A 12,301-nucleotide genomic window follows, 5' to 3' on the forward strand; every position below is an offset into this window, starting at 1 on the left:
AAAAATCAACAGGTTCTAGATTACACCGATCTAAAAATACTTTACATTGTGAGATCAGACATAATATGAATAAATATTAATATAATATAATGTTCATTTTCAGGAAGTTACTTTCATTTCAGAGCTTTTAATTTGTAAACATTTCAATTGTATTAAATTATAACTTTTTTTTTTCAATTCCACCCCCCCAAAAAATAACACCCATCAAAATAAAGTTGTGATCTTCCTTTGTGATGTAAACGTCGAGGCTTTAAAGCTTTAGCTCTTATAGATGCAGTGGAAAGACAACGTACTCCATTGAGCCCATTTCACTCATTACCGAGGTGTTTGACAGGACATTACAAACATTTCCGCTGTCGTAACGTTAACGGGGGGGAAAACGACAGGCACAAGCAAGAGTATGAAAGAGTCGCAGGAGTAAAATGAAAACGGACAATCCAGTGAAATTTAGGTGACAAGTGGATTTTTACATCAAACACAGGAACGAGGTGACTGAAGGAGACCGATCCTCAGGTGGGCAGGGCATGTGCGTTGCTACCGGACTGAGGAAGCATGTTCTGCTCATTCTTACTCTATGCTGCTCCATGCTCACACTAGGGGACAGGAAACTCCTCTGGTTGGTTGGTCACTCTAGGGGACAGGAAACTCCTCTGGTTGGTTGGTTGGTTGGTCACACTAGGGGACAGGAAACTCCTCTGGTTGGTTGGTCACTCTAGGGGACAGGAAACTCCTCTGGTTGGTCACACTGGAGGACAGGAAACTCCTCTGGTTGGTCACACTGGGGGACAGGAAACTCCTCTGGTTGGTTGGTCACTCTAGGGGACAGGAAACTCCTCTGGTTGGTTGGTCACTCTAGGGGACAGGAAACTCCTCTGGTTGGTTGGTCACTCTAGGGGACAGGAAACTCCTCTGGTTGGTCACACTGGAGGACAGGAAACTCCTCTGGTTGGTCACACTGGGGGACAGGAAACTCCTCTGGTTGGTTGGTCACACTGGAGGACAGGAAACTCCTCTGGTTGGTTGGTCACTCTAGGGGACAGGAAACTCCTCTGGTTGGTCACACTGGAGGACAGGAAACTCCTCTGGTTGGTTGGTCACTCTAGGGGACAGGAAACTCCTCTGGTTGGTCACACTGGGGGACAGGAAACTCGTCTGGTTGGTCACACTGGGGGACAGGAAACTCCTCTGGTTGGTTGGTCACTCTAGGGGACAGGAAACTCCTCTGGTTGGTCACACTGGGGGACAGGAAACTCCTCTGGTTGGTCACACTGGGGGACAGGAAACTCCTCTGGTTGGTTGGTCACTCTAGGGGACACACTGGGGGACAGGAAACTCCTCTGGTTGGTCACACTGGGGGACAGGAAACTCCTCTGGTTGGTTGGTCACTCTAGGGGACAGGAAACTCCTCTGGTTGGTTGGTCACTCTAGGGGACAGGAAACTCCTCTGGTTGGTTGGTCACTCTAGGGGACAGGAAACTCCTCTGGTTGGTTGGTCACTCTAGGGGACAGGAAACTCCTCTGGTTGGTCACACTAGGGGACAGGAAACTCCTCTGGTTGGTCACACTGGGGGACAGGAAACTCCTCTGGTTGGTCACACTGGGGGACAGGAAACTCCTCTGGTTGGTCACACTGGAGGACAGGAAACTCCTCTGGTTGGTCACACTGGAGGACAGGAAACTCCTCTGGTTGGTCACACTGGAGGACAGGAAACTCCTCTGGTTGGTCACACTGGAGGACAGGAAACTCCTCTGGTTGGTCACACTGGGGGACAGGAAACTCCTCTGGTTGGTCACACTGGGGGACAGGAAACTCCTCTGGTTGGTCACACTGGGGGACAGGAAACTCCTCTGGTTGGTCACACTGGGGGAGAGGAAACTCCTCTGGTTGGTTGGTCACACTGGGGGACAGGAAACTCCTCTGGTTGGTCACACTGGGGGACAGGAAACTCCTCTGGTTGGTCACACTGGGGGACAGGAAACTCCTCTGGTTGGTTGGTCACTCTAGGGGACAGGAAACTCCTCTGGTTGGTCACACTGGGGGACAGGAAACTCCTCTGGTTGGTCACACTGGGGGACAGGAAACTCCTCTGGTTGGTTGGTCACTCTAGGGGACAGGAAACTCCTCTGGTTGGTCACTCTGGGGGACAGGAAACTCCTCTGGTTGGTCACTCTGGGGGACAGGAAACTCCTCTGGTTGGTCACACTGGAGGACAGGAAACTCCTCTGGTTGGTCACACTGGGGGACAGGAAACTCCTCTGGTTGGTCACACTGGGGGACAGGAAACTCCTCTGGTTGGTCACACTGGGGGACAGGAAACTCCTGGTTGGTCACACTGGGGGACAGGAAACTCCTCTGGTTGGTCACACTGGGGGACAGGAAACTCCTCTGGTTGGTCACACTGGGGGACAGGAAACTCCTCTGGTTGGTCACACTGGGGGACAGGAAACTCCTCTGGTTGGTCACACTGGGGGACAGGAAACTCCTCTGGTTGGTTGTTACGGGTTGTAGTTTGAAATTACTTCGTCAAGCCAACACCTTGTTTGTTTACTGTGTTTACGGTTGTCTCACGGGAGAGATGATTATGTTTCTTCACCTGTCCCAAATGGCACCCTAATCCCTATGTAGTGCACTACTTTTGACCAGGGCCCTATGGGTAGTAGTGTACTAAATAGTGAATTCGAGTGCCTTGTGGGATATATGATATGTTATTCATGTGTACAGCCCCTCAGGACAGGGAGTGCGTGTGTGAGAGAGAGATTTCCTTCCTTACCGTTTAAAAATGCCCAAGCCTGAGGCAGGGTTGTTTTGGATGCATAAAGTCCACATTCAAAGTTCCCAAATGGCAAAAACATATTATAATATAAACATAAACATATAAAAACATATTTCACAGATCTGATAGGATGCAACAAAACAGGATTTATTTTCCTTTTTTTAACAAACAAAATAATGATCTGATCAACTTAAATCATAGATAACTGGCAATGAAAAGACATAATATGGTCTGTGTGTGTGTGATCAAAACACTATACCGCGTCTAGCTAGAAGTCCTCCCACCCAGGGCCCAACTTCCTGCCTTAATCCCGCCTTAATCCTAACACTAACACACGTCACAGTACAATGAATGTGCAAGAGGGAGAGCCATGAACTAAGGTACACTAATAACAACAGAATATATCAAATCAGGTAAGTATAAATACTAAAGGTGTATAACATTTCATAACCTTTATATTTCATACATACAGGGCCTTTGGAAAGTATTCAGACCCCTTGACTTTTTCCAAATGTTGTTACAGCCTTGTTCTAAAATGGATGATAGTTTTTTGCCCTTCATCAATCTACACACAACACCCCATAATGACAAAGCAAAAACAGGTTTTTAGAATGTTTGCTAGTTTATTCAAAATAAAATACTGAAATAGGATTTAAATAACACATTTACATAAATATTCAGACCCTTTGCTCCACAGAGATGTTCGATCGGGTTCAAGTCCAGACTCTGGCTTCGGGACAATTGAGACTTGTCCCGAAGCCACTCCTGCGTTGTCTTGGCTGTGTGCATAGGGTCGTTGTCCTGTTGGAAGGTGAACCTTCGCCCCAGTCTGAGGTTCTGAGCGCTCTGGAGCAGGTTTTCATCAAGGATCTCTCTACTTTGCTCTGTTCATCTTTCCCTCGATCCTGACTATTCTCCCAGTCCCTGATGCTGAAAAACAACCCCACAGCATGATGCTGCCACCACCATGCTTCACCATAGGGATGGTGCCAGGTTTCCTCCAAATGTGACGCTTGGCAATCAGGCCAAAGAGTTCAATCTTGGTTTCATCTGACCAGAGAATTTTGTTTCTTATGGTGTGAGTCCTTAGGGGCCTTTTGGCAAACTCCAAGCGGACTGTCATGTGCCTTTTACTGAGGAGTGGCTTCCCTCTCGCCACTCTACCATAAAGACCTGATTGGTGGAGTTCTGTAGAGATGGTTGTCCTTCTGGAACGTTCTCCCATCTCCACAGAGGAACTCTGGTCATCATCGGGTTCTTGGTCACTCCCCTGTCCGAGACCCTTCTCCCCTGATTGCTCAGTTTGGCCCCGGCCAGCTCTAGGAAGAGTCTTGTTGGTTCCAAACTTCTTCCATTTAAGAATGATGGAGGCCACTGTGTTCTTGGGGTTCTTCAATGGTGAAGACATTTTTTTTGGTACCTTTCCCCAGATCTGTGCCTCGACACAATCCCTTCTCGGAGCTTAACGGACAATTCCTTCAACCTCATTGGCTTGGTTTTTGCTCTGACATGCACTGTGAACTGTGGAACCTTATACAGACAGCTGTGCGCCTTTCCAAATAATGTCCAATCAATTTAATTGACCACAGGTGGACTCCAATCAAGTTGTAGAAACATCTCAAGGATGATCAATGGAAACATGTTGCACCTGAACTCAATTTCAAGTCTCATAGCAAAAGGGTCTGAATACTTATGTAAATAAGTTTTGTTTTTTAATTTTGATTACATTTGCAAACATTTCTTAACTTATTTCGCTTTGTCATAATTGTGTGTAAATTGATGAAAATATGTATATATTTAATACATTTTATGAAGAAGGCAAAATGTGGATAAACTCAGGAGGCCTGAATTACTTTCCTAATTTTACCTTTATTTAACTAGGCAAGTCAGTTGGGAACAAATTCTTATTTTCACTGACGGCCTAGGAACAGTGGGTTAACTGCCTGTTCAGGGGCAGAACGACAGGGGATATGAACTTGCAACCTTTCGGTTACTAGTCTAACGCTCTAACCACTAGGCTACCCTGCCACCCAATGTGCTGAATACACACGGTGCTCTGTTTTATCCAATGTCTAAGATGTGATGTCATTTATCTCGTTCTCTGTTGTCTTCCACTTATTACAGGTGTCTTAGCTCTGGTTAAGTTTCCACTTATTACAGGTGTGTTAGCTCTGGGGTAAAGTTTCCACTTATTACAGGTGTGTTAGCTCTGGTTAAGTTTCCACTGTATTACAGGTGTGTTAGCTCTGGGGTAAAGTTTCCACTTATTACAGGTGTGTTAGCTCTGGGGTAAAGTTTCCACTTATTACAGGTGTGTTAGCTCTGGGGTAAAGTTTCCACTTATTACAGGTGTGTTAGCTCTGGGGTAAAGTTTCCACTTATTACAGGTGTGTTAGCTCTGGGGTAAAGTTTCCACTTATTACAGGTGTGTTAGCTCTGGTTAAGTTTCCACTTATTACAGGTGTGTTAGCTCTGGGGTAAAGTTTCCACTTATTACAGGTGTGTTAGCTCTGGTTAAGTTTCCACTGTATTACAGGTGTCTTAGCTCTGGTTAAGTTTCCACTGTATTACAGGTGTCTTAGCTCTGGTTAAGTTTCCACTTATTACAGGTGTGTTAGCTCTGGGGTAAAGTTTCCACTTATTACAGGTGTGTTAGCTCTGGTAAAGTTTCCACTTATTACAGGTGTGTTAGCTCTGGTTAAGTTTCCACTTATTACAGGTGTGTTAGCTCTGGTTAAGTTTCCACTTATTACAGGTGTGTTAGCTCTGGTTAAGTTTCCACTTATTACAGGTGTGTTAGCTCTGGTAAAGTTTCCACTTATTACAGGTGTGTTAGCTCTGGTTAAGTTTCCACTGTATTACAGGTGTGTTAGCTCTGGTTAAGTTTCCACTGTATTACAGGTGTGTTAGCTCTGGTTAAGTTTCTACTGTATTACAGGTGTGTTAGCTCTGGTTAAGTTTCCACTGTATTACAGGTGTGTTAGCTCTGGTTAAGTTTCCACTGTATTACAGGTGTGTTAGCTCTGGTTAAGTTTCCACTTATTACAGGTGTGTTAGCTCTGGTAAAGTTTCCACTTATTACAGGTGTGTTAGCTCTGGTTAAGTTTCCACTGTATTACAGGTGTGTTAGCTCTGGTTAAGTTTCCACTGTATTACAGGTGTGTTAGCTCTGGTTAAGTTTCTACTGTATTACAGGTGTGTTAGCTCTGGTTAAGTTTCCACTGTATTACAGGTGTGTTAGCTCTGGTTAAGTTTCCACTGTATTACAGGTGTGTTAGCTCTGGTTAAGTTTCCACTTATTACAGGTGTGTTAGCTCTGGTAAAGTTTCCACTTATTACAGGTGTGTTAGCTCTGGGGTAAAGTTTCCACTTATTACAGGTGTGTTAGCTCTGGTTAAGTTTCCACTTATTACAGGTGTGTTAGCTCTGGTTAAGTTTCCACTTATTACAGGTGTGTTAGCTCTGGTTAAGTTTCCACTTATTACAGGTGTGTTAGCTCTGGTAAAGTTTCCACTTATTACAGGTGTGTTAGCTCTGGGGTAAAGTTTCCACTTATTACAGGTGTGTTAGCTCTGGTTAAGTTTCCACTTATTACAGGTGTGTTAGCTCTGGTTAAGTTTCCACTTATTACAGGTGTGTTAGCTCTGGTAAAGTTTCCACTTATTACAGGTGTGTTAGCTCTGGGGTAAAGTTTCCACTTATTACAGGTGTGTTAGCTCTGGTTAAGTTTCCACTTATTACAGGTGTGTTAGCTCTGGGGTAAAGTTTCCACTTATTACAGGTGTGTTAGCTCTGGTTAAGTTTCCACTTATTACAGGTGTGTTAGCTCTGGTTAAGTTTCCACTGTATTACAGGTGTGTTAGCTCTGGTTAAGTTTCCACTTATTACAGGTGTGTTAGCTCTGGGGTAAAGTTTCCACTTATTACAGGTGTGTTAGCTCTGGTTAAGTTTCCACTTATTACAGGTGTGTTAGCTCTGGTTAAGTTTCCACTGTATTACAGGTGTGTTAGCTCTGGTAAAGTTTCCACTTATTACAGGTGTGTTAGCTCTGGTAAAGTTTCCACTTATTACAGGTGTGTTAGCTCTGGTAAAGTTTCCACTTATTACAGGTGTGTTAGCTCTGGTTAAGTTTCCACTTATTACAGGTGTGTTAGCTCTGGTTAAGTTTCCACTGTATTACAGGTGTGTTAGCTCTGGGGTAAAGTTTCCACTTATTACAGGTGTGTTAGCTCTGGGGTAAAGTTTCCACTTATTACAGGTGTGTTAGCTCTGGGGTAAAGTTTCCACTTATTACAGATGTGTTAGCTCTGGTAAAGTTTCCACTTATTACAGGTGTGTTATCTCTGGGGTAAAGTTTCCACTGTATTACAGGTGTGTTAGCTCTGGTTAAGTTTCCACTTATTACAGGTGTGTTATCTCTGGGGTAAAGTTTCCACTTATTACAGATGTGTTAGCTCTGGTAAAGTTTCCACTTATTACAGGTGTGTTATCTCTGGGGTAAAGTTTCCACTGTATTACAGGTGTGTTAGCTCTGGTAAAGTTTCCACTGTATTACAGGTGTGTTAGCTCTGGGGTAAAGTTTCCACTTATTACAGGTGTGTTAGCTCTGGTTAAGTTTCCACTTATTACAGGTGTGTTAGCTCTGGTAAAGTTTCCACTTATTACAGGTGTGTTAGCTCTGGGGTAAAGTTTCCACTGTATTACAGGTGTGTTAGCTCTGGGGTAAAGTTTTCACTTATTACAGGTGTGTTAGCTCTGGAGTAAAGTTTTCACTTATTACAGGTGTGTTAGCTCTGGGGTAAAGTTTCCACTTATTACAGGTGTGTTAGCTCTGGGGTAAAGTTTTCACTTATTACAGGTGTGTTAGCTCTGGTTAAGTTTCCACTTATTACAGGTGTGTTAGCTCTGGGGTAAAGATCAAATCAAATCCCATTGTATTGGTCACATACACAGGGTTAGCAGATGCTAATGGTCACATACACATGGTTAGATGTTATTGGTCACATACACAGGGTTAGCAGATGCTAATGGTCACATACACATGGTTAGATGTTATTGGTCACATACACATGGTTAGCAGATGCTAATGGTCACATACACATGGTTAGATGTTATTGGTCACACATACACATGGTTAGCAGATGCTAATGTGAGTGTAGCGAAATGCTTGTGCTTCTAGTTCCTGACAGTGCAGTAATGTCTAACAAGTAAAGTAACAATTCCACAACAACTACCTAATACACACAAAATAAGATGGAATAAGAATATGTACTTATAAATATATGGAAGACTGATGGCCAAACGGCATAGGCAAGATGCAGTAGATGGTATGAGATGAGTAATGTAGGGTATGTAAACATTATATTAAGTAGCATAGTTTAAAGTGGCTAGTGATATATCTTACATCAATTCCAATCAATTCCCATTATTAAAGTGGCTGGAGTTGAGTCAGTGTCAATGTCAGTGTGTTGGCAGCAGCCACTCAATGTTAGTGGTGGCTGTTTAACAGTCTGATGGCCTTGAGATAGAAGCTGTTTTTCAGTCTCTCGGTCCCTGCTTTGATGCACCTGTACTGACCTCGCCTTCTGGACGATAGCGGGGTGAACAGGCAGTGGCTCGGGTGGTTATTGTCCTTGATGATCTTTATGGCCTTCCTGTAACATCAGGTGGTGTAGGTTTCCTGGAGGGCAGGTAGTTTGCCCCCGGTGATGCGTTGTGCAGACCTCACTACCCTCTGGAGAGCCTTACAATTGTGGGCGGCGAAGTTGCCGTACCAGGCGGTGATACAGCCCGACAGGATGCTCTCGATTGTGCATCTGTAGAAGTTTGTCGAGTGTTTTTGGCAACAAGCCAAATTTCTTCAGCCTCCTGAGGTTGTACACCTTCTGTGTGGGTGAACCATTTCAGTTTCCACTGTATTACAGGTGTGTTACCACTAGGTACAGATCGTGGTTCCCCTCACCCAATCCCAACCTTAAAGGGATGCTTGTATACCATGTGTATTGTAACGGTTTTGACTTGAGGTTATTATTTATAGGGGTGCCAGGTAGGTTGTGCCTACCAGAGAAAACATTAGTTTCTCCTTTTAGTTTGGGTGGGAATGAGTCCCATCTGGTCCGTCAAGTCTACACCAATACAAAGGACGTATGTAAAAGTCAGGATGGAAATAAACTTTTCATAAACCCTTAAAACATTGAAAAGAACTTCAAAAACAATTATATTCTGTTGCGTGGGTTGTATTAGCAACAACAATGATTACACACATATATAATAATATCACAATGAGTTCTGGTTCCTCCAGAAATGTCCTGTACCTCGGGCCTAAAAAGAGTCCTGCCCGGTAAAGGAGTTCAGTGAACTCAAGTGACTTTTGTCACGCGATGTTTGTCCGTTCGTTCCGTGTAGCGTAAACCCAGTATTAAACATACAATCAATATAACAATTACTTTACCACAGAACCTTAAAGCGGATCAACTCTTAATTAAGTCCTCAACTACCACTAACTACACAAATCACAGTATACATCACATCCAAACAAATGAAATACCGTATACAAAAAGGTGGTAGTCAGTCGGTCAGTCAGACAATCCAATCCGCCAATAGATCTCCAGCGGAGAAAGGCCACGAAGAACGGAGAGGTGTAGTCCAGGGACGCAAAGAGTGGATCCGATCCTGGGTAAACTCTCTTAGGCTACAAAACACACGTTTAACGGCAACAAAACAAACGGAATAGAGAAGCTTCGGAACTGAGGGTTGAACACATCCTCATGCACGTCTCCATCACAACCCCCCTTTTGCGCAGCTGATACTGGCTATTTAATTGGGAATTAAAGGGAAAGCGCCCTATTGGAAGGAGCTGCACTGAGACGGTTCAGAAAAATTCAGGGCCGTCACAGTATGTCTCTGGATCCAGTATGAAAGATACACTACATGACCAGAAGTATGTGGACACCTGCTCATTGAACATCTCATTCCAAAGTCATGGACATTAATATGGAGTTGGTCCTCCCTTTGCTGCTATAACAGCCTCCACTCTTCTGGGAAGGCTTTCCACTAGATGTTGGAACATTGCTGCTATAACAGCCACCACTCTTCTGGGAAGGCTTTCTACTAGATGTTGGAACATTGCTGCTATAACAGCCTCCACTCTTCTGGGAAGGCTTTCCACTAGATGATGGAACATTGCTGCTATAACAGCCTCCACTCTTCTGGGAAGGCTTTCCACTAGATGATGGAACATTGCTGCTATAACAGCCTCCACTCTTCTGGGAAGGCTTTCCACTAGATGTTGGAACATTGCCGCTATAACAGCCTCCACTCTTCTGGGAAGGCTTTCCACTAGATGTAGGAACATTGCTGCTATAACAGCCTCCACTCTTCTGGGAAGGCTTTCCACTAGATGTTGGAACATTGTTGCATGAATGAGGACTGATGTTGGGCATTTAGGCCTTCCAATTCATCGCAAAGGTTTTCCATGAGGTCAGGGCTCTGTGCAGGCCAGTCAAGTTATTCCACAACGATCTCAACAAACCATTTCTGTCTGGACCTCGCTTAGTGCACGGAGGCATTGACATGCTGAAACAGGAAAGGGCCTTCCCCAAACTGTTGCCCCAAATTTGGAAGCACAAAATCGTCTAGAAAGCCATTGTATGCTGTAGCATTGAGATTTCCCTTCACTGGAACTAAAGGGCATAGCCTAAACCAGGAAAAACAGCCCCAAACCATTATTCCTCCTCCACCAAACTTTACAGTTGGCACTATGCATTTGAGCAGGTCGCGTTCTCCTGGCATCCACCAGACCTAGATGTGTCTGTTGGACTGCCAGATGGTGAAGCGTGATTCATCACTCCAGAGAACGCGTTTCCACTGCTTCAGAGTCCAATGGCGGTGAGTTTTACACCACTCCAGGCGACGCTTGGAATTGCGCATGGTGTTCTGAGGCTTGTGTGCGGCTGCCCTGCCATGGAAGCCCATTTCATGAAGCTCCCGACGAACAGTTCTTGTGCTGACGTTGCTACCCAGATGCAGTTGGGAACTCAGTAGTGAGTGTCGCAACCGAGGACAGACAATTTTTACGCGCTTCAACACTCGGCGGCCCCATTCTGTGAGTTTGTGTGGCCTACCACTTTGCAGCTCCTAGACATTTCCACTAAACAATAACAGCACTTGACAGTTGACTGGGGCAGCTCTAGCAGGGCAGAAATTTGACGAACTGATTTGTTGGAATGGTGGCATCCTATGACAGTGCCACGTTAAGTGGCCAATGTTTATCTACAGAGATTACATGGCTGTGGCTCGTTTTTATACACCTGTCAGCAACGGGTGTGGCTGAAGTAGCCAAATCCACTACTTTTTATTAGGCAAGTCAGTTTAGAACAGATTCTTATTTACAATGACGGCCTACCAAAAGGCAAAAGGCCTCCTGCGGGGACCGACATAAAGAGAGACCAACATGGCAGCAGCACAACATGGTAGCAGCACAAAACATGGTACTAACATTATTGGGCACAGACAACAGCACAAAGGGCAAGAAGGTAGCGACAACAATACATCACACAAAGCAGCCACAACTGTCAGTAAGAGTGTCCATGATTGCGTCTTTGAATGAAGAGATTGAGATAAAACTGTCCAGTTTGAGGGTTTGTTGCAGCTCGTTCCAGTCACTAGCTGCAGCGAACTGAAAAGACGAATGACCCAGAGATGTGTGTGCTTTGGGGACCTTTAACAGATTGTGACTGGCAGAACGGGTGTTGTATGTGGAGGATGAGGGCTGCAGTAGATATTTCAGATAGGGGGGAGTGAGGCCTAAGAGGGTTTTATAAATAATCATCAACCAGTGGGTCTTGCGACGGGTATACAGAGATGACCAGTTTACAGAGGAGTATAGAGAGCAGTGATGTGTCCTATAAGGAGTATTGGTGGCAAATCTGATGGCCGAATGGTAAAGAACATCTAGCCGCTCAAGAGCACCCTTACCTGCTGATCTGTAAATTATGTCTCCGTAATCTAGCATGGGTAGGATGGTCATCTGAATCAGGGTTAGTCTGGCAGCTGGGGTGAAAGAGGAGCGATTACGATTGAGGAAACCTTAACTTTAGCCTGTAGCTTTGATATGTGCTGAGAGAAGGACAGTTCACCGTCTAGCCATACTCCCAAGTACTCGTATGAGGTGACTACCTCAAGCTCTAAACCCTCAGAGGTAGTAATCACACCTGTGGGAAGAGGGGCTTTCTTCTTACTAAACCACATGACCTTTGTTTTGGAGCTGTTCAGAACAAGGTTAAGGCCAGAGAAAGCTTGTTGGACACTAAGAAATCTTTGTTGTAGAGCGTTTAACACAAAATCCCAGGAGGGGCCAGCTGACTGTATAATCTACATATAAATGGATGAGAGAGCTTTCTACTCCCTGAGCTATGTTGTTGATGTAAATTGAGAAGAGTGTGGGGCCTAGGATTGAGCCTTGGGGTACTCCCTTGCTGACAGGCAGTGGCTGAGACAGCAGATGTTCTGACTTCATACACTGCACT

Source organism: Oncorhynchus gorbuscha, linkage group LG03 (assembly GCF_021184085.1).
Source record: "Oncorhynchus gorbuscha isolate QuinsamMale2020 ecotype Even-year linkage group LG03, OgorEven_v1.0, whole genome shotgun sequence".
NCBI classification, from domain to species: Eukaryota; Metazoa; Chordata; class Actinopteri; order Salmoniformes; family Salmonidae; genus Oncorhynchus; species Oncorhynchus gorbuscha.